The sequence below is a fragment of the Melospiza melodia genome, chromosome 9, assembly GCF_035770615.1.
Source record: "Melospiza melodia melodia isolate bMelMel2 chromosome 9, bMelMel2.pri, whole genome shotgun sequence".
Classification (NCBI taxonomy): domain Eukaryota; kingdom Metazoa; phylum Chordata; class Aves; order Passeriformes; family Passerellidae; genus Melospiza; species Melospiza melodia.
The window spans coordinates 36,405,810-36,431,499 of record NC_086202.1 but is presented as its reverse complement, the minus strand read 5'-3'; the positions used below and the strand labels follow the sequence as shown (position 1 = coordinate 36,431,499).

General features: G+C 43.5%; 1 long non-coding RNA gene across 5 annotated transcripts; it reads right to left on the bottom strand.

Moving 5' to 3' along the window:
• Positions 1-3,360: 3,360 nt before the first annotated feature.
• Positions 3,361-25,690, bottom strand: LOC134422264 (uncharacterized). Of its 5 annotated transcripts, XR_010028763.1 has the most exons (10): positions 25,648-25,690; positions 25,510-25,554; positions 25,260-25,300; positions 23,662-25,178; positions 20,812-20,876; positions 6,057-6,120; positions 5,290-5,365; positions 4,860-5,169; positions 4,402-4,519; positions 3,361-3,807 (listed from the first exon to the last, which is right to left on the bottom strand). It is a non-coding gene; the product is annotated as an uncharacterized LOC134422264 (long non-coding RNA). The 5 variants fall into 5 exon arrangements; XR_010028761.1 differs by lacking the exons at positions 20,812-20,876; positions 23,662-25,178; positions 25,260-25,300; positions 25,510-25,554; positions 25,648-25,690 and adding exons at positions 6,743-6,807; positions 10,196-10,330; XR_010028762.1 differs by lacking the exons at positions 20,812-20,876; positions 23,662-25,178; positions 25,260-25,300; positions 25,510-25,554; positions 25,648-25,690 and adding exons at positions 6,743-6,807; positions 7,337-7,467.

The following is a 25,690-nucleotide window of genomic DNA, read 5'->3' as shown; positions in this document are numbered from 1 at the left end:
CCTTGTGTGCTGTAAGACACGGGAATGCCTCTGCTAGGCTTCTGAACAGCCTTGTGGGGGGGGGCCCTCAAATAAACAAATAAACACCCTTTCTCACCCTGCTGCCTGCAAACCTCCCTCCATCCACAATAACTCCTAACTGGACACCTGCTCACCCTCCCTCTCCCCATCACAATCCTCAACTCATCAGAAGCCTCAGTCTCAAACATCATCTTGGACACTGGGCAGATCCCTCTTAAGACATCATGAATCTGCTGAAAATTTGTTGTGCTTGACACAGCTTGGTATTTCAGGGAGTCTCACTCCTCAATTAAAAAAAAAAAAAAAAAAAAAAAAAAAACCAACAGAGCAAAACCAAAAATTACAAAGGCACCTTACCACCCCTAGACACAAAACCCAAAATCACAAACCTAAATATTCCCTGTGTTCTATGCTGTTTTCTTCACAGAATCTTCCAAGCCTCTGTGCTTTAGATGGCCAGAAACACCTGCTGAAAACAAGCTGAGACGAGCTGAAAGAGCCTCTTCGCTGAAATGGGAGGAGAGCTCTTACCCCAGCACATCCCAGAGAGGGAATGAAGGCCCTCGGCCACGGCTGGGGTTAATAACCCCTGATGGTGCCCGCCTCTCGTTCCCATGCCACCCAGGAAAAGGGAGGGGGCGAATCCCACCAAGCCCTCAGAGCAGCTGCAGCTGTTTAGCTCTGACTCAGATTCAAGGGGAGTAAAGGGCTTGTTATAGAAGCAAGTTCTTCAGAAAAATAACAGTACTTTATTTTTTGCAACAACTATTGGAGCAGAAGAACAGAAAACTGGCAAGATATAAAACTGTGGTAAGGTTACTTAGCTGGATAAATTGGGTAATTGAGTAATTTGCTGTTACCTTATATAATTATTCTGTGTTTAACAAAAGCCATCTAATAAATTCACACCCAAAACTCCAGCAGCCCAGCTGGCCCTACCAAATCTCTATGTTTATGCATACAGTAAACAAAACCAAAATCCCAGTAATACCTATCAGAAGTCTATGAAAGAAACCTATTGAAATTAATCCTACCTCAAATACAAAACAACCCATCCAAAGTTAGCTTGACTCAAAAAACAATTTACACAGAGTTAATAACACCAAGAAATAAAACAACACACCATATACCACCAATGAATATAACAGTGAAGAAAAAAAACCACTTTTTTTTTTGTTTTGTTTTTTAAACTAACTTCTTTTATTAGCTAGAACAAAAGATTTTGCCAGGACTGTAACAACAACAACTTCTTCTTCTGAAATGTCCCTTCTTCTTCCCAAATTCCTTAAAACTTCTGAATTTACATCCAAGCAAAAAGCAAAATTTGTGCACTTGTGCATTCGATGCTCCTGTCAGATTCTCTGTTTCCCTCCACATCTTCTTACACTGTCAGTCTTCACGCTGTCCTGCCGTGATGAGTTTGACGGAAGAATTGGTAAACGTTAAGAGAGGATTTCCCTGCCTCCCTCCCCAAAGTTGGTTTCCTTAGTGCATTTCACTCAATCCCAAGCCGGCAATGATGCACGCTCACCTCAAGGCTCACAGCTGCTCGGCTAAACTCGGCTATTGTCGGCTGCATTCGGCTGGACTCGCCTCTTCGGCGCGGCTCGGCTCGCTTCGGCCGAACTCGGAGCCGCTCAGTGCACTCGGCGCGGCTCGGCTCGCTTCGGCCGAACTCGGAGCCGCTCTCTGCGCTCGGCGCGGCTCGGCTCGCTTCGGCCGAACTCGGAGCCGCTCTCTGCGCTCGGCGCGGCTCGGCTCGCTTCGGCAGAACTCGGAGCCGCTCAGTGCACTCGACGCGACTCCGCTCGGCTCCCTGAGGGCGGGCAAGCGGCGCCGCCTCACGTTAAACTCGCCCGGCTCGGGGCTCTCCTGCTGCCGCGTCCCGCGGGCGGCCCGGCCATCGCACGGACACGATCGGGAGCGCGGGGTGGCACAGGAGCTCATTAGGCTGTGACCGCACTCGCGCTAATTAGCGCGCACGAGAGCAGCGGGCTCGGTTCGGCTGAGCTCGGCTCCGTTCAGGCAGCCTCGCAAGCCTGGCCTCGGTTCGCTCGAGGCCGCCAGGTTCGGCCGGTCTCGCCTTGGTTCGGCTGAGCTCGTTCCATTCGGCCGAAGGCGGCGTCGTTCGTTCGTGTTTTTATAAATATCTTTCTATATTGACTGTATATTTCTATATTTAGATTTATATTTCTATAATACTTCTTTTATTCAAAATAAAACCCCCATCTCTAGCCAAATAAATACAAAAAACCACCTTCTTTCAAACGATATTGAAATATTTTTATACTTAGTATAATTATATGCACATTTATAGTTATAGTTTCTTTTGATGCAGCGTATTATTAATTACATATAATATACATAAAATTCTAGAAATGGATTTAAATTATTATTTATGTATCATATCTACTGCTACAACTAATTTTTTCTTGTTTTTAAACTTTTTATATATACATATATCTGTATTTATTTATGATATATTCCTATACTTACATTTCTACCTTCATATTATTTGTATTTATAATTTTTATAATCAAAACCCTGCCTATTGACAAATAAAAAAAGCCTGCTTTATGTAACGATTTAAAAAATATTTTCATATTTATAATTTTCATATTTATATTTATAATTTATTCTATATTACATGAGAACACACCTGCTCCTGCACCCCAGTGGGGCTCCCTCTCCTGGGGACCTTGGGGTGCCCCAACGGCATCAGAGCCCCGAGTCTTCACCCCCTTCTCCTCTATTTAGAAACTACACTACAACTCTATTCTGGAAACAAAGACATTACCTAAATCCTCTCCCCATGTCCCAGACAGATAGATATTCAGTTATTAGTTGGCTGGGCAGCAGTTTCTTAAATAGAATGATAAACAAGACGTGAACATTTTAGCTACAAGCAAATAGGCAAATCTGAACAAGGTACTGATGGCCAGCCACTGAAGTTATTTTGAAGCAATTTTTTAAACAATAAAATACTGATACCACAAAAATAAAGCAAAAAGCAAACTACTGGCTAAGAAAAAATTAACTTTTGACAGCAACAACATTCCAACTACACAGGCTTTTTCCCGATGTCATACTTTATAACTACCTCTCTTGGGAATTCTCATCATGTATCCCAAAAGGAATAAATACCTTAGAGCATCCTAAAGCAAAAAGTAGCACACATGAGCTCCTCACACTCCTGGGAGGCCAGCACAGCGTGCACTGAGTCAGCAATGAATTCTGCTCAGTGAGGGTCTGCAAACAAAGGTTCAACTGATGAACTGAACTGATTTTAAAGGGAGGTTTTCTAAGCACTGAAGCACAACAAAGAACAAGCAACAACAATTCTTAAAAAAATCTGCAAGTTTTATTTAGCATATATGTGACTGATTTCCACGCTGTGGCTTCTCACTTTGATTTGTCTGTAGGTTCAGGAAGATGACAATGCACACTCTGCCTTCCCTGAGCCCCCCACAGCAGCTGAGCGCTGCTCCGTGTGCTCAGATCATCAGGAACTGGATTACACGTGCCGGGATGGACTGGAACTGCTCTGCTGCAGATTCAGGAGACGATGGCAGAGAGGGGCTGGCCGAGGCGTCGTCCCAATTCCATTTCTGTGTGACGAGAAGCGGTTTGTTCCCAACAGCTGCAACAATCCCCAGCTCCCTTCCGTGGTGAGTACCGATGGCACACAAATGGCAGCCCGAGGAAATCGTGTTCTGGGCACTAAGTGCTTGGGACAGGGTCTGATTTGTTGTTTTGTACTTGTATGATGATTAGTACAACAGGGCTCTGATGGATGACATGGCAAGACAGAATTAAAAACTCCTCGATAGGATTACATTGACTTCTAGGAAAAGACAAAAGCTTAGGACCCTTCTGAAATCTACTTTTAATCCAAAGCACGGGGATTGTCAGCATGCTGCACCTTCCAGCTTTTCAAAGCAGCTTCCCTCTCAAGACCAGGAAACATTGATTTCTACAGAAACAATGGGCAACCCCCAGGCTAATCTCAGCACTACTGTTTAATAGGGGACCTGCCAGCGTGCCAGTCCAGCTGCAAGTGTGCTTTACTTCAGTCTAACATCCCCACAAAATTCTTCTCACAACTTCCAACCCTGAAATCTTATTTTCCCCTAAAGCTTCTCTTCATTAGCAATTTCCAAGTAACATGGTATTTTTACAACATTCAAAAATGTCATGCTGGACTGTGCTAGAGAGTAATCTGCAAATATAAGCTTAGCAAAGTTTGAATTGACTTGTCCAGAGAAAAAAACTACAAGTGAACACCTACACCTGCCTACAAAGAGCTAACAAGCCCCTGGCAGCTGCCAGCATCAAAGCACAGCGGATGTCTCTAATACAGGGTAAGGATAACAATATCACCTTCTGTTCTCTCCAGCTTCTTTTCCCTGCAGTCATATTTTGCTTCTTATTATTTTTTTAGTCCCCGTATCTTCTTGGACAGCACCGAGCCCGACGACAAGGATACGAGAGTCTTTCCCTGCTGGACGGAGAGAACCAGGAAAACAGTTAAAATAAGAACAGGGCAGTTTGAAATTCATACTTGCAACGAGAAGCAGCGCCTAACCAACAGAACAAAAGTAAACAAAGCATGACACCTCCCTGGGGACAGAAGACTCACAAACTCTCCAGGATTTACAATTCTAGCCACCAACCCCTTCAGGACAGCAGCCAAGTGTCCCCTGGGGTGGTGCTGCACCAAAGAACCATCTGAGAGGTTCCAAAGAGTGAAATGCACAATATTTTGCAAAGACAAAAAATCTTGCAAAATAACAAAAATACAATAGATGTAAACTACAGGGCAAGAGTACAAGTGTTACCTTTGGGAGCTGGAACCATCCAGGTGAGCACCTGAGAACTGGATCCTCACCAGAGTTTGAACCCTTCAGGACACAGAAGGGTTTTCCCCAGGAATTTCACAGACTGAGTTTTGACAGAAGCACGCTCGCCGGATCCTCAGAAACGTCGCCCATTCTCCAGGCGTCTGGAGAGAACTGCAAATGGCTCTCACGTAGTTGGAGCTGGTTCTGTAAGGTCTCAGGGTGAATTTCACCAGATGCAACCAAATTGGGCAAGTCCCAGTGGGACAGAAGGAACCCAAAGCTTGGGTAAGCAGAGCTGCAGCAAATACTGAGGAAACAAACATAACAGCGTAAAAAATAATAAACCATCCTTTTTTTTCTCTTGCTTTTGTTTTTTTTTTTCTTATTCAGATCAGCATAGCAATTAAAGAGAAGGTGAAAAACTCACCATTACTGAACATTTCATCACCTGTAAGCTGAGCATCCTTAGCATAGGGGACTCCAAAGTTAAAATTCACCGATCCCTGGGAAATGAAACCAAATATCGTATGGTAAACAATCAAACAGCAGACATAAAAATTTGTTTCCTCTAAGGACTTTCAGGGACGTATGTATCTTTGCATTACACATTAGAACATACACTTTATACCATCACCTAATACATAATAATTTACCTTTAAATTTTGATAGTATAGCATGCATTTTTAACTTAAACTGGTGATCTATTATTATTCAGTTGGTGCCTAAAGTTATTTCTGCTGTCACGTTCAAAAAAACATGAATTTTTTTTTACTGGAATGAGCAATTGATTTCAAAGTCATCACAAGCCCACCAAAACACAAAGCTGGCTTCACTGGACGGGTCTGTGAGCTAGAAGTAGTTAGGCTTGTACTTCCCTCTTGCTCTTCCAGAACCAATAAATCCTGTCAACAAAACCAGGATCTTTAGCCCACTGCTGTGAAAGATTCTACAAGGATGATGGTTTGATTTGTGTTTAGAAGTTTTGATTTGAAATGGCCAGTCCAATGCATAAAGACAGTTTAAGTAGTATTACATTACTATTGTTATTATTTCTATTATGATTTTTACTAGTACTACTACTATTATTATCACCTGCTACTGGAAGAAACAAACCAGTAGTACCTATACTTAATTACTTTTATTTCCAGAAAATAATAAAGAAAAAGAACCAAACCAAAAAAAGTCACTTCCTACCTTTTATATCAAGGGATGAAAAATTTCTCTTGGGCTCTTCTCCAATTGATCAAGACTCATAGCACTGAAAGGCAAACAAAACAGTGCTTTATAGAAGGCCAAGTGCACGTTTCAAGTCTGAACCACCAACTGATTGCAGTGACAGCACTTACAACGTGAATCGTTGTACAGAGCCTCTGTTCAATGGAATGTTCTGTGGAACTGCCATTTCTTTCCCAAAACACTAACTTCCAACACTTCCTAAACTTATCTTGTATTTTAAAACCACAGAAGTTAGTGAGACTCTGTGCGGAGGTCAGCTTTAAATTTATTTCCTTCTAAAGCTCAGAGCTCTGTTCCATCACCCTTCCCTTCGGCTCTACACTGGATCATGGTGAGCATTTGAGGAGTGCTCAAGAACCAATTCGATTTCTCTCTTTTTCTAGTTCTCTCTACTCTTAAATAATGCAAGACAAGTCAAATGAAAAATGACAAGTTCAGCATCAAAGCCACACTTTTTCCCTTTGTCTGCTCAAGAACAGGCTCTAAATCCACTTCTTGCTGCCTTCAACGATTAAGACTTGCAAAACCATTTTGACATGTTTTACAGCTTTATCATAAAACCCACAGAACGCAAGCTCTGAATTACAGGAAAAGGTCATTCACAGGCAAATATCTAAAGAGACCACTTACTTGTAAATACATACCTTGATAGAGATCGCACTGAGAACGTTTCTGTGGGACTCTAAGGGAGACATATTTTCTGAGTATCCTGTAAACAAGAAAAGCTACGATATATTACAAGACATCCCCACTTTTTCTACATATTCAAATAGGATTTTTAATAAAAACAATTCAGTTAAAAAAGAAGGAAGAAAATCAAGGTAATTTTACTCAGCTATATTTACTCCCGATTTAGAGGGAAAAAAAAGTCACGGGTGCTGCAAAGAAAAAAAAAGTGAACCATAAACGCTTACAGTAGAATTTTAAAACAAGTGCTTGCATAAAAGAATCTTATGGAACGTGAAGTAGAAAAAAAAGTGAAACCACTATCAGACCTGCCTATTTTCTCACCATTGTACAAGAAAATCCTAAAAGCATTATAAAGTCGCTGCCTGAAACCGGTCATGGGATGTAACCAAGAACAATTTAGGCATTTGCTAATTTACACAGAAACCTTTTCTGGATGCAAGTGTCAAATCACAAGTTTTGTCTTTCAGAAGCTCGACAATGCTGGAAAGCATTTTCCCTGGGGCTCGGGAGGGCAGGGGCGGAAGGGGGGGTGGCTTTGCAGCTCGCACCTGTGCCATCCGAAGCACACAGCCCGCCCGCTCCCTGCGCTGGGCATTCTCCCGGCCATCTCTGGCTTTACCGCCCAGCGCCACTCCATCCGCTGTCACGGCACAAAGAGCCACGGGCACTAACGCAGGCAGCAGCCCCGTCATGCCGGCGATACCGCAGCGCTCCCTGCTCGCAGCGCCCAACACGCGGCGGAGCCGCCTCCGCCCGCAGCACCGGCAGCAGCCCGAGGGAGACGGCTGCAGCTCGGGGGCTCCTCCGGCGCCTCCGCCAGCCCGAGGGCGGCCGCCCCACCGGGACCGCGGCAGCGCCCGGCGCCGCTCGCCCGGGGCGGCTCCCGCAGCTCCCGGCCCGCGGCAGCAAAGCACCGCCTCGCCCTCCGCCATCGGCGGGCGGCAGCGCCCCCGCCCCCGGCACCGCTGAGTGCGGCCGAGGAACCGGGCGGACGATCCTTCCGCGCTGCTCAGCTCCGGGCGGGCGGCCAGACGGAGGCTGCGCCCCGCCAGCGTCGCTGTCCCGCGCGGGAGAGGCGCCGGCAGCTGCCCGCGCACAGCCCCGCGCGGCCGCCTGGCACGCCAGCCACTCATGTGCCGCGTCAGCCGTTGCGTCACACGCCGCGCCGGCAGCACGGCCTGCCGGGAGTTGGAGTCTCGGGCTGACAGCCACCGCTCCGTCCCCCGCCACCGGCAGCTGCAGTCCCTCCCGGGCATCAAACGGGTCCTTCGCCCCAGGGCGGGGAAGGACCTGAGGCAGCACCGCTCCTCCCCAATGCCCTCTCTTTTTCCCCTCCAACTCTTTTTACTTTTTTCACTCTGTTTTTCACCACTTCCCTTCCCTTTTCCTTTTCCCTTTCCTTTCCTTTCCCTCCCCTTCCCCTTTCTTGTATTTCTAATCTTGGTTTACCTTTCCACCTTTAGAATAAAAAAGCAGCAGTAGAAACTTTCAGGCTACCCGAGAGTAAAAAAAAAAAAACTCCAAAACGAAAATGATTTAAAGAAAACTATTTATTCCCTGGGAGCCTGAAATTTTCTACTGCTGCACGTGACATAGAGCTTTTATTCCTTCTTATAGATAGTTGATATTTTATATATATTTATCGTTTATATTGATGTATTATATTAGTAACTATATATCATATGCACCTTATTCAAAAAATATACGGGAAATATTTTTTAAATTATTTACCACATCTACTGCTACAACTTATTTTTCCTTATATTTCTAATTTTTATATAAATCTTTAATGTGTTTATGATATATTTCTATACTTATATTTCTACCTTTATATTATTTGTATTTGTAATTTTTACACGAAAACCCCTGCTTTGGCAAAGAAAAAACAAAACCATCCATTATTTTAAACTACCTAAATGTTTTTTTATATTTGTATTTATCATAATATACAACAAATGATAGATATAGATAGATAGATAGATAGATATATCACATCCGTATTTATATCTATTTTATATCCATTTCCTATAATATTTTTCATAAAATATATGCAGTATCACTTGTATTATATATTGTATCAATTTATGTTATTTTACATTTACAATTTAATATTAATTTTTTATCTGTCTGCATATAGTTGCAATACATTTATATATTTGTATTTTTGTTTGGGTTGTATTTACATTTATATTCTCTATTCATATATCTAAAAACATACACAATACTCTATTAAAATTAGAATAACTTATTGTAACATATAATGACTTATGTTACATGTTAAATTTTAAAAATTGACCGAATATATAAAAATAAAATTGGCTCATTCCCATTGCTACACATCTATTTCTTTTGTTTCAATATAGTTAGAGTCATAATTGCATATTTAAAATCCAATTCCTAAATGAAATGACGAAACAAACAGCATCAAATTCCCACCAATATCTTCCAAAAACATCAAGATACCTCCAACAGCCAAACAAGTGTCAGCGAAAAAACAAAGAACACTCTTTTCAATAACAATTCTCATCAGGACAGAAAAAGGGAACCAAAATAAAAGAAAATCCTATAGAAACACACACAGCAAATTACAAAAAGTACTAAAAAAAAGTCAAACTAATCTACTAAACTCAAGCCAGTGCCACTCACCCTGAACGACGTTACTAAAAAAAACCCAACAAAATTCTACCTCTACACTAACTCAAGGAATAAACAATCCTCTGTAAAAATAACTTTAAAACCTGAACTAATTAACAAAATGGAAAAACATCTCAACCACTAAAAACTAAGAAATTAACTACCCAAATAAATAAATACTTTAAAAACCCACCATATAAATACTCATGTTCCCCAAAAAAACCCTGATAAACAATACTCAAATACATTAAAAGACAACAACAACAACAAGAAGAAAATAAAGAAACCAACAACAAGAATAATACCAAAAACCAGATAAACTTAAATCTGCAACCAAAAAATTATTCCCAACTGAATAAACCCATAGTGCCTCAAGCTATCAAAATAAAAATACCACCTAGAAACAAACACAAAGACTAAAGACAAACGTAACCATAAACAATGTCCCCCAAATTACCCGGAACCATAAAACATACACTACAATCAAATAAACCAAACAAGTAAAAGCCCTGGAAGACGATAAACACACATGCAATTATAAAGATTAAAAACCCGCTGCTATGAACGACAGGACGCTACCTCAAGCCCCCCGAAACAAACACTACACACTCACGCTAATAAAAGCCACCGCAACAGAATTAAAATCCGAACCGCTGCTTCGCGCTACGACCCGTAAAAACCATTGCGCGCCCTTCTAAACATAATACCCGGAAAAAAAAAAAATAAAATCCGACTACAAAACCCAATCCAAAACAAACCATTATCATCCCTACCGGCACCGAGAACCGTGCCCACTCAGGAAGAACACCGTATCCCTTAGCGGACACCCGCTGCAAACCGAACCCAGCGATGCCATCAACGCCTCCAAAGCGCCTCCGAGCCACGGCACCGCCGAACGTGGAGCGGCCGAACCCCGCGCTCGCTGCCGGCCCCGGACGGAGCGCGGCTCCCGGCAGGAAAGCGGCTCCTGCGGCGGCTGCTTCGGCACGCGGGGCCGGCGCCGTCCCGGGGAGCCCCGCCCGCTGCCCCTGCCCGGCGGGGCCGGCACCGGGCCCGGGGCTACCGGCGGCGCCCGAGCCCCGCGCCCGGAGCGGACGGAGCGGCCGGCACCGCCCGGGCCGGCGCAGCAGCGCCCGCGCCGCCTCTGCCGCCCTTGGCCGGCCCGGCCCGGCTCCGCTCGGCTCCGCACGGCTCGCACCGGCGCGGCTCCGCCACTGCCGCCCTCGGCCGGCCCGGCCGCGCCGAATCCCCCGTGCGCCCCGGCAGCTGCCCGGGCCGTGCCAGCAGCGCTCCCGAGCGGGAACGTTCCGGGCCAGGCCGCGGGCACGGGCAGCGCCCTCCAATGCAGCGGCACAGCCCCATTGCAGCCCTGCAAACGCTGCCGGAGCTGCGGCTTCCCGCAAGCCAGCCCCGAAACCGCAGACGGGGCGCACCTCACTTCAACAAGGGCAAAGAAATGTGTTCTCCCCTCCAATTTCACCCCCTAGGAGAGCAGAAAAGAAGGGGCGCTCCCCAAATGAAAGCCTTCGACTGATGGGAAAGGGCGATTTCGATGGGCGATTTCTCCATTCAAACCCTTCAAAAGGAGGGACACAAGGGCTGCCCCCTCCATTTAAACCCGAGGGTGGTGAAAATGGGGTGGCTGCCTTCAAATCAAACCCAGAATACCACAAGAATACTTTTCCCATTCCCCTTAGAATAGAACGCAGGGATTCCCTGTCACCCCCGGGATACCCCTAACAGCCTGGAAAAGGCAGCTTTTCCTGCAATCAACACCCTTCAAACCACAAGTCAAGAGGGATCCCCTCAGGTCAAACGCAGACAATAAAAGAAGAGGAGCTGCTTCCTTCTCCTTAATTCCTTTTGTCTTCATAAGCTCCATTTTTGTTCCTGGGGAACCGGGGAGGGACTGGCAAGATGAAATTGCAAAGGGGAAGGAGAAAATTCCCCGCTCCGAACCCACACGGGCTCACCTGTTCGGCTGCTGCTCCCCGGCACAAAGATTCGTCCCTCGGCGCCTCCTTTAAGCGATGCTCCACGTACCCAAGCGCGGATCCAGGTGTTGCCCCCGACCCTGTGGGAAGCTCTCGCAGTCCTTCCATGAGACAGCGCCGGGAGCGCCCCATAAACCCCTCCACTCAGCAGCTCCATGCAAAAGGGAGCTGAGGCAAAGCCTCCCCCTAAAACAGCCGCGCCCCGGCAGGAGCCGGCCCCTCATCATCCTCACACTCACACCTGGGCTGCTCCGAGCCCCCATCATCCTCACAGCTCACACCTGGGCTGCTCCGAGCCCCCATCATATATTTTTCATATTTATATTCGCATTTATATTTAGAATTTATATTACTGTAAAATAAAAATTATATTATATATTGCATCTCTTCATGTTACTTGCATAGATTTCTATTTCTATTCAAAGTTTGGTATTATATCTTTATATCTCTATATATTTATTACATATTTCTGTATGTCGATTTACATTTCTATAGTACTTATATTATTTAAAATAAAACCCCTGCCTCTAACCAAATAAAAAGCAAAGACACCCCTTTATTTAAAACACATTTAAAATTTTAAAAATAATTTTGTTTGTCATAATTCAATTCACATCTATATTTGTAATTTTCATTTGTTATATTTATAGATATTATATATATTGGAGAGAATACCTTTTTATTTAATAATAGGTATATTCTTTTGACACAATAGATTTCTTTTACTGATATTTATATATATTAAATATTTATTGATATCGACATATAGATGATATATTTGGATTTCTAGTTTTATATTTTTTATGAAATCTCCAGCCTATACCCCAATAAAAGCCAAACAATCCCCAATTTATTTAAACTATATTTAAACATAAATCCTGTCACGGCTGCATTGCACAGCAGTGCCCCAAACTAATCTGACACTTGTTCATCTCCTGGACCTGAATCTGAACCGGCTCACCTTGATCGCACCTGGCAGAACCATTTTCGTACCTTTTTCTGGCATTTCTTGGGTTTTTTCTTGAATTTTTTGTGGCCTTTATTGCCTCTCTTTCTTGCCTTGTTTCTTGATTTTTTTTTCTGGCACTTCTTGGGTTTTTTTCTTCGTTTCTTCTTGCCCATCTTGGTGTTTTTTCTGGTTTTTCCTTGCCCCCCTTGGTTTTTTTTTTTCAGTTTTTTTTTTCTTTTTTTTTTTTTTCTGTGGTATTTCTGGGATTTTTCTTGCCCATCTTGGATTTTTCAGGGAGGGGGGGTGTTTCTCGCCCATCCCGAGGTATTTTCTGTGGCTTTGTTTTTTGTTGGTTTCTTTTTTCTTTTCTTTTTATTTTTTTCCCTAGGTTTCTCCTTGCCCTCTTGGTTTTTGGGTTTTTTTTTGTCTGTCTTCCTTCTTTCCTCCCTTCCTTCCTGTCCTTCCTTCTTTCTTCCTTTCATTTCCTTTCCTTATTTTCTTTTTTTCTTTTTCTTACTTTCTTTCTTTCCCTGCATTTCTAATCTTGGTTTTCCTTTCTAGCTTTAGAATAAAAAAGCAGCAGTAGTAACTTTCAGGCTACCTGGGAGTAAAAAAAACTCCAAAACGAAAATGATTTAAAGAAAACGATTTATTCCCTGGGAGCCTGAAATTTTCTACAGCTGCACTTGACAGAGAGCTTTTATCCCTTCTTATCGATAGTTGATATTTTATACTTTATACAGCGCCCCCTGCCGCGTGCACCGGCGCACTGCAGGCACAGCGATCCCTGCCGTCTGCACCGCCGCACTGCAGGCACAGCGCCCCCTGCCGTCTGCACAGGCGCACTGCATGCAGAGCGCTGCGGCGTCGTTCGGTTCTGTTGAATGAAACTCGGCTGAATTGGGCTTGCTTCGGCTCTTGGTCTAAACTCGTTTCAGTTCGGCTCTTCGGCTGAACTGCGCACGGTTCGGCTAAACTCGGTCGTATTCGGCACATTGTCTAAATGCGGCTCAAGTCGGCTACAGTCGGCTATCGGTTGCAGTCGGCTATTGTCGGCTCTTGGTGTAAACTGGGCTGTTTTCGGCCGCACTGGGCTCTTGGGTTGCAGTCGGCTGTTTGCGGCCACACTGGGCTCTTCGGTGAAACTCGACTCTTTTCGGCCACACTGGGCTCTTCGGTGAAACTCGGCTGTTTCCGGCCACACTGGGCTCTTCGGGGAAACTCGGCTGTTTCCGGCCACACTCGGCTCTTCGGCTCTTCGGAACTATTCGGCCCGGCTCGGCTCCCTCAGGGCGGGAAAGCCGACGTGAGAGGACCCCGGCACAGCGAGGCGTTTACCCAGATGCCTCTCACAAACCCGCCAAAATACGCCCGCCCGCGGCGCCGCTGAGCCCACAGCATGTCTCGGGTACACATGAAACGCCACAGAAAAATCCGTCGGGGCCGCCATGACATCGGTATTCCGTGCAGGCAGTGCAGTTAAACACCCACCCGGTCCTCCACTTTCCCGCCCTTTTCGCCGCCATCTTGAGAAGGTCAACCAAAACTCCGCGACATCGCCCACGCGCCACTCCCAAGCTGGCGGCCGCTCGCTGCACGCCTGCAGTACCGCGCTCTGCCCACAAGGCGGCAGCACTGCCGCCCGCCCCAGCCGGGGGCGCAGCGCGCCTCGGGGCTGCGGCGGCAAAGGCGGCAAAAAAGAACAGGGGCGACCCCCGCCGAAAACTGCTCTGAAATAAATGCCCCAAAACAACCGGGAAGAGGGGAAAAAAACTTCTGCCTCTAATCTAATAGGATAAAAGACAAAACAAAACCAAACAAAACACAACACAAAAAAAAAAAAAAAAAATTAAAGAAATAATTAAATTTTTTTTTTAATATTTTTTCATATTAATATTCACATTTCTATTTACAATGTATATTGATGTACACTGTCCATTTATACATTTCTTTTTATAAATACATTTCTATTCCATATTGCATATATCCCTAAAACTTTAATTTATTTGTATATTTTTATAATTAGTTTTGCATAGTAAGTATGTATTTCTGTTACTATTTTTACTTCTGTAACACTTGGATTATTTAAAATAAAACCTTTGCCTCCATCCACATTAAAGCCAAAAAGAACCCCTTTCTTCAAAACTGTACTTAAATATTTTTTTTAATTCTATTTTTCAGGTTCATATTCACATTTACATTTAAAATGTATACTTATGTATACTGTTATTTGTATTTTTCATTACATCTCTTCCTATTATTTGTATTTATTTATATTTTGTGGTTATATAATATATTTATATCTTGATTGTATATCTCAATATTTAGAAATATATAACAATAATAACTACATTCATACGATTTAAAATAAAAACCCTGCCTCTAACACAAGAATAAAAAAGCCCAACCTTTGCTTTAAACAATATTTACATAGATTTTATCCTCATGTTCAATTTTTATATTCATATTTATAATGTATATTAATTTATATAATATATATAATATATAATGTATATATAATGTAATATAATAAATTATTGTATATTAATATATAATATATATATAATATATATTATATATAATTAATGTATTTTAATGCCTATTGCTTACTTATGCATTTATCTTTACCAATGTCAATTTATAAATAAATTTATATTCTATATTACATCCGATGCAAGTAGGTATTTATATTTTTCATATATTTTTATTCATGTTTTTTATATTGATTAAATATTTCTGCGTCAAGATTTTTACTTCTGGAACACTTATAATATTAAAAAAAAAAACCCTGCCTCTACTTAAATAAAAGCCAAACATTCCCTTTCTCTTAAACTATATTTACATATTTTTATATTTATATTCCCATTTATAATTTATATTGCCATATAATGTTATTTATATTCTATACTACAACTCTTCATATTACTTACATATATTTATATTTAAATTTATAGGCATAGTTTAGTAATTTCTCTTTATATATTCATTATATATTTCTATCTTAAGATCCACATTTCTATATTACTTATATTATTTAAACTAAAACTCCTGCCTCTAACCAAATAAAAACCAAGGACACCCCTTTATTTGAACCAGATTTAAAATTTAGGAAGTAAATTTATTTTTCAAAATTATAATGATATTTATATGGATAGTTTTATTTATTCTATTCATAGATATTATATATATTAGAGAGAATACCTTCTAATATAATCATAGATATATATTTTCTGTATTATATATATTTTTTTACTTATATTTATTTAAATTAAATATGTATAGATATTTGTATTTCTATATATATTTGTATATCTGAATTTATATTTTATTTCTATCATTTATTTAAAAACCCCAGCCTATAACCTAAAAAAAACCACAATTTACTTTAACTCTATTTAAATATTTTTATATCTACAATCTATATTTATATATCTTTGTGTATATATATATATATATAAAACAGACTATCATTTACCTATACGATAATATGTTCCAATTACATACCATATATTATAGTTCTATGTATGTATCTGTTATCTATATTTATGTTTACCACTCTAATTTTATATTTATTTTTAAATTTATATTTATTTCTATTTTCATCTCTATATTAAACCATGTCAGTTCATTAACCCGACGCACCAGAGCCACAACAATACTGTACCTTTGTCAGCGCCGGCACGCAGCACACGCCCATCCCATCGCAGCACCTCAAAACAAAACCTATTTCTATTACTAACGGAACAAACATCCCACAACACTGAACCCTAATAAAAACTCAAATAAACCTAACTGTAAACAAATTTTAAATCCCACTATAAAGTAGCCCAAAACCTCCGCACATGCTCATCATAAACTTCCTCCTAAACCAGTATCTCAAAAACCCCAAAAAATTCAAATACACCTTGAAAATGACACAACTGCTAATAAAAACAAACACCCAATAAAAATTAAATCAAACCAACTCACTAGACTCAAAACTGTACAACTGACCCTAAACATTACTAAAAAAAGTCCCCAAAGCTCTACCTTTTTGCTAATGCACAAATAATAACCTATAATCTATAAAAGTTCTTTGAAAAAATTAAAAAAAAAAAACCTTGAAAATAAAAAACCTAAACCATTAAAATACTAAAAAACATCACTACCTAAATTAAAAAACGTATTGCCTATAAAAACCCACCATATAAATGCCCCTGTCCCAAAAAATAAAAATAAAAAAAACTATCCAACCAGAAAGAAATCAGAACATAGGAGCACCAAAACCATAGCCTTCAAGAAGTCACACTACATCCCTCATCATACACCAACTACAAACAAGATAAAACAATACAATGAATTCTTAAAAACCACCTTAAGACCACTACATTGAAAAACATTTCAAAAATTAAAAACTGCATTTAACAAAAGCCATCTAATAAATTCACACCCAAAACTCCAGCAGCCCAGCTGGCCCTACCAAAGCTCAAGGTTTATACATACAGTAAACAAAACCAAAATCCCAGTAATACCCATCAGAAATCTAGGAAAGAATCCTATTGAAATTAATCCTGCCTCAAATACAAAACAACCCATCCAGAAAGTCAGCTTCACTCAAAAAACAATTTACACAGAGTTAATAATACCAAGAAATAAAACAACACACCATATACCACCAATGAATATCATAGTGAAGGAAAAAAAAAAACACTACATTTTTTCCTTTTTGTTTTTTAAACTAACTTCTTTTATTAGCTAGAACAAAAGATTTTGCCAGGACTGTAACAACAACTTCTTTTTCTTCTTCTCCTTCTGAAATGTCCCTTCTCACTCCCAAATTCCTTTCAACTCCTGAGTTTACATCCAAGCAAAAAAGCAAAATTCGTGCACTCGTGCGTCCGCTGCTCCTGTCAGATTCTCTGTTTCCCTCCACATCTTCTTACACTTTCAGTCTTCACGCTGTCCTGCCGTGATGAGTCTGACAGAAGAATTGGCACATGTTAACAGAGCATTTCCCTCCCTCCCTCCCTCCCTCTGCTTTCCTCAGCGCATTTCAATCCATCCCAGGCCTGCAGTGATGCACCCTCACCCCAACGCTCACAGCAAGCATGCAGCAGCTCAGGCTCACTCGGCTCCAGGGCCCAGAGCCTGCAGGCCCTGCAGCTGCCACATGGATGGACCTGGTTCCCTCCCCGGGTGCCCAGAGGGAAACCTGAGGGCAGGCGTCCACCCCGAGGGTGCACCCGCAGCCCCGGGCAGGCATGGAGTCGCCGGCTGCTCTCTGGGGACGACACCCTCCCTGCAGGCCACACTGCCTCGGCCTCTCCCTCCCTGGGGGACAGGCACCTCCAGGGTCTGTGACCAGCCCCCTTCCGTCAGCATCCAGGGGCTCTGTCAGAGCCACAGGGCTCAATTCGTGGTGAGTACCGATGGCACACAAACGGCAGCCCGAGGAAATCGTGTTCTGGCCTCTAAGTGCTTGGGACAGAGTCTGATTTGTTGTTTTGTACTTGTATGAAGATTAGTACAACAGGGCTCTGATGGATGACATGGCAACACAGAATTAAAAACTCCTCGATAGGATTACATCGACTTCTAGGAAAAGACAAAAGCTTAGGGCCCTTCTGAAATCTACTTTTAATCCAAAGCACGGGGATTGTCAGCATGCTGCACCTTCCAGGTTTTCAAAGCAGCTTCCCTCTCAAGACCAGGAAACATTGATTTCTACAGAAACAACGGGCAACCCCCAGGCTAATCTCAGCACTACTGTTTAACAGGGGACCTGCCAGCGTGCCAGTCCAGCTTCAAGTGTGCTTTACTTCAGTCTAACATCCCCACACAATTCTTCTCACAACTTCCAACCCTGAAATCTTATTTTCCCCTAAAGCTTCTCTTCATTAGCAATTTCCAAGTAACATGGTATTTTTACAACATTCAAAAATGTCATGCTGGACTGTGCTAGAGAGTAATCTGCAAATATAAGCTTAGCAAAGTTTGAATTGACTTGTCCAGAGAAAAAAACTACAAGTGAACACCTACACCTGCCTACAAAGAGCTAACAAGCCCCTGGCAGCTGCCAGCATCAAAGCACAGCGGATGTCTCTAATACAGGGTAAGGATAACAATATCACCTTCTGTTCTCTCCAGCTTCTTTTCCCTGCAGTCGTATTTTGCTTCTTATTATTTTTTTAGTCCCCGTATCTTCTTGGACAGCACCGAGCCCGACGACAAGGATACGAGAGTCTTTCCCTGCCGTGCGGAGAGAACCAGGAAAACAGTTAAAATAAGAACAGGGCAGTTTGAAATTCATACTTGCAACGAGAAGCAGCGCCTAACCAACAGAACAAAAGTAAACAAAGCATGATACCTCCCTGGGGACAGAAGACTTATAAACTCTCCAGGATTTACAATTCTAGCCACCAACCCCTTCAGGACAGCAGCCAAGTGTCCCCTGGGGTGGTGCTGCACCAAAGAACCATCTGAGAGGTTCCAAAGAGTGAAATGCACAATATTTTGCAAAGACAAAAAATCTTGCAAAATAACAAAAATACAATAGATGTAAACTACAGGGCAAGAGCACAAGTGTTACCTTTGGGAGCTGGAACCATCCAGGTGAGCACCTGATAACTGGATCCTCACCAGAGTTTGAACCCTTCAGGACACAGAAGGGTTTTCCCCAGAAACTTCACAGACTGAGTTTTGATAGAAGCACGCTCGCCGGATCCTTAGAAACGTTGCCCATTCTCCAGGTGTCTGGAGAGAACTGCAAATGGCTCTCACGTAGTTGGAGCTAGTTCGGTAAGGTCTCAGGGTGAATTTCACCAGATGCAACCAAAGTAGGCAACTCCCAGTGGGACAGAAGGAACCCAAAGCTTGGGTAAGCAGAGCTGCAGCAAACACTGAGGAAACAAACATAACAGCGTAAAAAATAATAAACCATCCTTTTTTTTCTCTTGCTTTTGTTTTTTCTCTTATTCAGATCAGCATAGCAATTAAAGAGAAGGTGAAAAACTCACCATTACTGAACATTTCATCATCTGTAAGCTGAGCATCTTTAGCATAGAGGACTCCAAAGTTAAAATTCACCGATCCCTGGGAAATAAAGCCAAATATCGTATGGTAAACAATCAAACAGCAGACATAAAAATTTGTTTCCTCTAACCACTTTCAGGTATGTATGTACCTTTGCATTACACATTAGAACATACACTTTATACCATCACCTAATACATAATAATTTACCTTTAAATTTTGATAGTATAGCATGAATTTTTACCTTAAACTGGTGATCTATTATTATTAAGTTGGTGCCTAAAGTTATTTCTGCTGTCACGTTCAAAAAAACATTAATTTTTTTTACTGTAATGAGCAATTGATTTCAAAGTCACCACAACCCCATCAAAATACAAAGCTGGGTTCACTGGACGGGTCTGTGAGCTAGAAGTAGTTAGGCTTGTACTTCCCTCTTGCTCTTCCAGAACCAATAAATCCTGTCAACAAAACCAGGATCTTTAGCCCACTGCTGTGAAAGATTCTACAAGGATGATGGTTTGATTTGTGTTTAGAAGTTTTGATTTGAAATGGCCAGTCCAATGGATAACGACCATTTAAGTAGTATTACATTACTATTATTATTATTTCTATTATTATTTTTACTAGTACAACTACTATTACTATCACCTGCTACTGGAAGAAACAAACCAGTAGTACCTATACTTAATTACTTTTATTTCCAGAAAATAATAAAGAAAAAGAACCAAACCAAAAAAAGTCACTTCCTACCTTTTATATCAAGGGATGAAAAATTTCTCTTGGGCTCTTCTGCCATTTATCAAGACTCATAGCACGGAAAGGCCAACAAAACAGTGCTTTATAGAAGGGCAAGTGCACGTTTCAAGGCTGAACCACCAACTGACTGCAGTGACAGCACTTACAACGTGAATCGTTCCCAGAGCCTCTGTTCAATGGAATGTTCTGTGGAACTGCCATTTCTTTCCCAAAACACTAACTTCCAACACTTCCTAAACGTATCTTTTATTTTAAAACCACAGAAGTTAGTGAGACTCTGTGTGGAGGTCAGGTTTAAATTTATTTCCTTCTAAAGCACAGAGCTCTGTTCCATCACCCTTCCCTTCGGCTCTACACTGGATCATGGTGAGCATTTGAGGAGTGCTCAAGAACCAATTCTATTTCTCTCTTTTTCTAGTTCTCTCTATTCTTAAATAATTCAAGACAAGTAAAATGAAAAATGACAAGTTCAGCATCAAAGTCACACTTTTTCCCTTTGTCTGCTCAAGAACAGGCTCTAAATCCACTTATTGCTGCCTTCAACGATTAAGACTTGCAAAGCCATTTTTACATGTTTCACAGGTTTATCATAAAACCCACAGAACGCAAGCTCTGAATTACAGGAAAAGGTAATTCACAGGCAAATATCTAAAGGGATCACGTACTTGTAAATACATACCTTGATAGAGATCGCACTGAGAACCTTTCTGTGGGACTCTAAGGGAGACGTGTTTTCTCAGTACCCTGTAAACAAGAAAAGCTATGATAAATTACAGGACATCCCCACTTTTTCTACATATTCAAATAGCATTTTTAATAAAAACAATTCAGTTAAAAAAGAAGGAAGAAAAGGTAATTTTACTCAGCTATATTTACTCCCGATTTAGAGGGAAAAAAAAGTCATGGGTGCTGCAAAGAAAAAAAAAGTGAACCATAAACGCCTACGGTAGAATTTTAAAACAAGTGCTTGGATAAAAGAATCTTATGGAACGTGAAGTAGAAAAAAAGTGAAACCACTCTCAGACCTGCCTATTTTCTCACCATTGTACAAGAAATGCCTAAAAGCAGTATAAAGTCACTGCCTAAAACCGGTCATGGGATGTAACCAAGAACAATTTAGGCATTTGCTAATTTAGACAGAAATCTTTTCTAGATGCTAGTGTCAGATCACAAGTTTTATCTTTCAGAAGCTCGACAATGCTGGAAAGCATTTTCCCTGGGGCTTGGGAAGGCAGGGGCGGAAGGAGGGGGTGACTTTGCAGCTCGCACCTGTGCCATCCGAAGCACACAGCCCGCCCGCTGCCTGCGCTGGGCATTCTCCCGGCCATCTCTGGCTTTACCGCCCAGCGCCGCTCCATCCGCTGTCACGGCACAAAGAGCCACGAGCACTAACGCAGGCAGCAGCTCCATCATTCCGGCGATATCGCAGCGCTCCCTGCTCGCAGCGCCCAACACGCGGCGGAGCCGCCTCCGCCCGCAGCACCGGCAGCAGCCCGAGGGAGACGGCTGCAGCTCGGGGGCTCCTCCGGCGCCTCCGCCAGCCCGAGGGCGGCCGCCCCACCGGGACCGCGGCAGCGCCCGGCGCCGCTCGCCCGGGGGCGGCTCCCGCAGCTCCCGGCCCGCGGCAGCAAAGCACTGCCTGGCCCTCTGCCATCAACGGGCGGCAGCGCCCCCGGCACCGCTGAGTGAGGCCGAGGAACTGGGCAGACACTCCTTCCACGCTGCTCAGCTCCGGGCGGGCGGCCAGACGGAGGCTGCGCCCCTCCAGCATCGCTGGCCCCACGCGGGAGAGGCGCCGGCAGCTGCCCACGCACAGCTCCGCGCGGCTGCCTGGCACGCCAGCCACTCATGTGCCGCGTCAGCCGTTGCGTCACACGCCGCGCCGGCAGCACGGCCTGCCGGGAGTTGGAGTCTCGGGCTGACAGCCACGGCTCCGTCCCCCGCCACCGGCAGCTGCAGTCCCTCCCGGGCATCAAACGGGTCCTTCGCCCCAGGGCGGGGAAGGACCTGAGGCAGCACCGCTCCTCCCGGATGCCCTCTCTTTTTCCCTCCAACTCTTTTTACTTTTTTCACTCTGTTTTTCACCACTTCCTTCCCTTCCCCTTTCTTGTATTTCTGATCTTGGTTTAGCTTTCTAGCTTTAGAATAAAAAAGCAGCAGTAGAAACTTTCAGGCTACCCGGGAGTAAAAAAAAAACTCCAAAACGAAAATGATTTAAAGAAAACTATTTATTTCCTGGGAGCCTGAAATTTGCTACTGCTGCACGTGACATGGAGCATTTATTCCATCTTATAGATAGTTGATATTTTATATTTACTTTATACAGCGCTCCCTGCCGTATGCACCGGCGCGCTGCAGGCACAGCGCCCCCTGCCGTCTGCACAGGTTCACTGCAGGCACAGCGCTGCGGCGTCGTTCGGTTCTGTTTAATGAAACTTGGCTTGGTTTGGCTTGGTTCGGCTCTTGGTCTAAACTCGTTTAAGTTCGGCTCTTCGGCCGAACTCGGCACGGTTTGGCTAAACTCGGTCATATTCGGCACATTGTCTAAATGCGGCTCAAGTCAGCTACACTCGGCTATCGGTTCCAGTCGGCTATCATCCGCTCTTGGTGCAAATTCGGCTATTTTCGACGGCACTCGGCTCTTTGGTGAAACTCGGCTGTTTTCGGCCACACTCGGCTCTTCGGCTCTTCGGAACAATTCGCACAGTCGCGCTTTGCGGCAGCTTTTGCGGCAGTCGCGCTTTGCGGCACCTTTTTGCGGCAGTCGCGCTTTGCGGCACCTTTTGCGGCAGTCGCGCTTTGCGGCACCTTTTGCGGCAGTCGCGCTTTACGGCACCTTTTGCGGCAGGTTTTTCTCGCCCATCTTGGGGTTTTTCCTCGTTTTTTCTTGCTTATCTTGGGGTTTTTTTTTCTGAGTTTTTTTCTGCTTTTTTCTTGCTTTTCTTGGGGTTTTTTCCTGGTTTTTTTTTTGGTTTTTTTTTTTTTCCTTGGTTTTTTTCTGGTCCATCTTGGGGTTTCTTTAGGGGATTTGTCTTGCCCATCTTGGGTTTTTTTTCTGGGTTTTCTGTGGGTGCTTTCTGGGTTTTTACTTGCCCATCTTGGGGGTTTTTTCTGTGATTTTTCTGGGTGTTTTCTTGATTTTTTCTTGCCCATCTTGAGGTTTTTTCCTGAGTTTTCGTGGGGGCTTTTTGTTGCCCATCTTGGGGTTTTTACTGGGTTGTTTTCTGGGTTTTTCTTGCCCATCTTGGGGTTTTTAACTGGGTTTTTTGGGGTCTTTTCTAGCCTATCTTGGGGTATTTGGTATTCGTTTTTACTCGACCAGGACCAAGGAAAAAAAAAAACAGCGGGGGGGGGGGGGGGGGGAAGGCGGCTGGGGATTTTTTATTCTAAATTTAACAATGAGTTGCAAAACCTGAAAAGCAAAAGTCATATACACAAAGTTAAATCCAGTCAGCATGCGCTCACACATACAGAGACGAGCAGATACAGACAGACACAGGCAGGTGCTCTCACACACTCTTCCACTTACACACTCACTGCGGCCTTTAGCTGACACGGTGAAGTCTGTGCTTCGACACATCTTCTGGCTACCACTCCTTGAGGTAAATGGCAGATCCTGGGGAAATCAGCAGCCTCGGCGACCTGTGAGACAACAGGAAGGGTCAGCTAGTGGCTATCTGAAAGCTAGGACTTGTCCCCACTCTGGACTGATAAATTTTCTACCCAAAATCCCACGAAAGACAGATGAACAGTAAAAGTTGTTATAACTGTTGTACCTAACTGTGACTATGTGCCAGGGCAGGGCAGCTCCGATCATAAGTGGTACAATGTAAGTACACACAATATAAGCTGATGCATACAGTGCAAGTATACACAGAGTGTAAATACACATAATGTAGGGCGACGAACTTACATACAGTGTAAGTACACACAGTATAAGCCAACATAGGTACATACAATATAAGTACATACAGTACAAGCCAGCATAGGTACATACAATGTGAGTACATACAATATAAGTCAATAAAGGTACATACAATACAAGCCAGGACTGGAGATAACTCTCTGGAAGCGGAATTCTTGAGCCCTACACCCTTTGAGAAGATGGAGCCTATAGAACTACTGCAGTCACGTGAGGAGGGTGTAAGACGCTCCCTCGAGAAAGTCCAAAAAAATGGAAAAAAAGGCCCTACCAAAGCTGGCAGTGAGAAGGAAGATGGATGAGAACATCTCATCCCTGTGAGACATTCCTGTTTCAAAGAATAAAAATGTAAAGATGCCAGAATAAGGGATATCCAGAAAGGAATGTGAGTAGAACACGGCCTCTTATGGCACAGAAGAGTGCGATAACGCATCGAGATGTAACAAAGGCCTATGATGTGGAAGACAATGGACACACACTACATAACACAGACACGGACACCATAACAGACACAGATGACATAACACAGAGACAAGTTGCAACTTCTTGGCACTTCCCCGTAGGGGACCGAGAGTCCTAGCGCAAGATGAGCCAGAGGCCACTGAGGCCAAGGAAGCCCTATGACGACAGCACGTGATGATGAAATGTAGCTCATTAAAGGATGTTAGGGCCAAAGCAGTTAGGAGGATGCTCGAGAGGCTCAGCAAGCCTTAGAGAAGGAAGCGGACTGCCGAGTGACATGGCTATAGCTCCGGAACTGAAGGCGAGCTCCTCGGGGGAAAGAGCCATGACGATGAGTCGAGGAAGGCTGATGACGCAAAGTTCACGAGACTGTGGAGATGGGTCGGAACTGCCCTGCCCAGCAAAGGCTATGGTGAGGCTGAGGAGAAACCCTCTCCCTTTATTTCCAGAGAGCCTGTCCACTACAGACCTCTCCACTAAGCTAACATGAAACTGACCCCTGTGACAGTAAAGGCTTTTCCCGTTCTCCCAACCACGGGCCCCAACACTTAGCTTTTGGAGGAGGAGCAGACAAAATCCATCCTCGGCTGGACGTGGATGTCGAGATGTTCTCAATGTGTGCTGCCCTTTCCAAGCTTTGGCTAAGAGCCTCCTCAGGGTACCTGAAACACAACAGAAAACGTGACTATTGCCCTCAAAAACAGTAATCCCCGGGACTCCTCTGCACCACTGCCCCAGCTCACCTCAAAACTTGATGTGACTCAGTAGGGTGCCCAGAAGATACCTACAAAAAGAAAAGGACAGGCTTAGCATGCTGCTGCATAACGCTGCCCTAGGAGTCAGCTACCTAAACCCCGAGTCACCTGCCCTCCTCGGTTCCTGGGCATGCCTAGGCAGCAACAGCATCCGCAAGGACACAAAGCAGAAAAGCATGCTGAGATACTGTGAAAACACAAAAAGTGTGCCACACTGATACCTTAAGCTTGCACCCACCTGGCATGGGTGTGCTCGGCCAGGAGAAGACTGCAAGTGGACCACCTAAAATAAAAAGAACAAGAGGAGATGCTTAGAGCTGCACAGAAACTGAGACCGCAGCAACAAAACTGTTTCTGTACCCTACTGAATGCTCACCTTGCCCACTGGCCTTGACTGCTGCTCTCTGCCTTGACTTCCT